The following is a 741-nucleotide window of genomic DNA, read 5'->3' on the forward strand; positions in this document are numbered from 1 at the left end:
GATTCAAGGTGCAGGCTGTCACTCACCCTAGGCCCTGCCCATCACCCCAAGCCCCACTCCCCCAGCCTGTCCAGTGCCCTCAGGCCCCAGCCCTGGCACTACCAGGATCAGGCTCTCACCCAACCCAGGCACCCACAAGCCCCACCCACCCCTCTAAGACCCTCTCCTTGCCTGCAGGCCTATTGAAGGCTGTGTGGCTGGTGCTCGAGCCCTAGGGGCAGGTGCTGGAGGACACGGGCGTGCGGCTCAGCTGCACCGAGGAGGATGCCTGCCCTGCACCCGCCTGGGTCTGGTACCACAACAAGCGCCCCCCTGCCTGGGCTGTGCTGGAGCTGAGTGCTGGACATTGCAATGGGGGCACTGAGCTGGGGAGCACTAGGGTGACTGGGGGCATGGGAGTGGGGAAGATTGTGATGGGGCATTGAGAGGACTGGGGGTACTGGAATGGGGGATTGTGATGGGGCACTGAGAGCACTGGGATGAGGGCACTGGGGTGGGGGGATTGTGATGGGGCACTGGGGCACTGGCAACACTGGGGTGGGAGGGATTGTGATGGGACACTGGGGGCAGTGAGGCGGGACACTGAGATGGGTGGATGGGGCATTGGGGTGAGGGGCACGGGGGGGTGAGGCACTGGTGGGGAGCACTAGGATGGGTGCACTGGGGGGCATTGAGATGGGGGACTAGGGGTATTGGAGCAAGGGGCATTGGGTGGACTGGGGGCACTGGGATCAGGTCCAT

This window comes from Alligator sinensis, unplaced genomic scaffold, assembly GCF_000455745.1.
Source record: "Alligator sinensis unplaced genomic scaffold, ASM45574v1 scaffold850_1, whole genome shotgun sequence".
In the NCBI taxonomy this organism is placed as follows: Eukaryota; Metazoa; Chordata; order Crocodylia; family Alligatoridae; genus Alligator; species Alligator sinensis.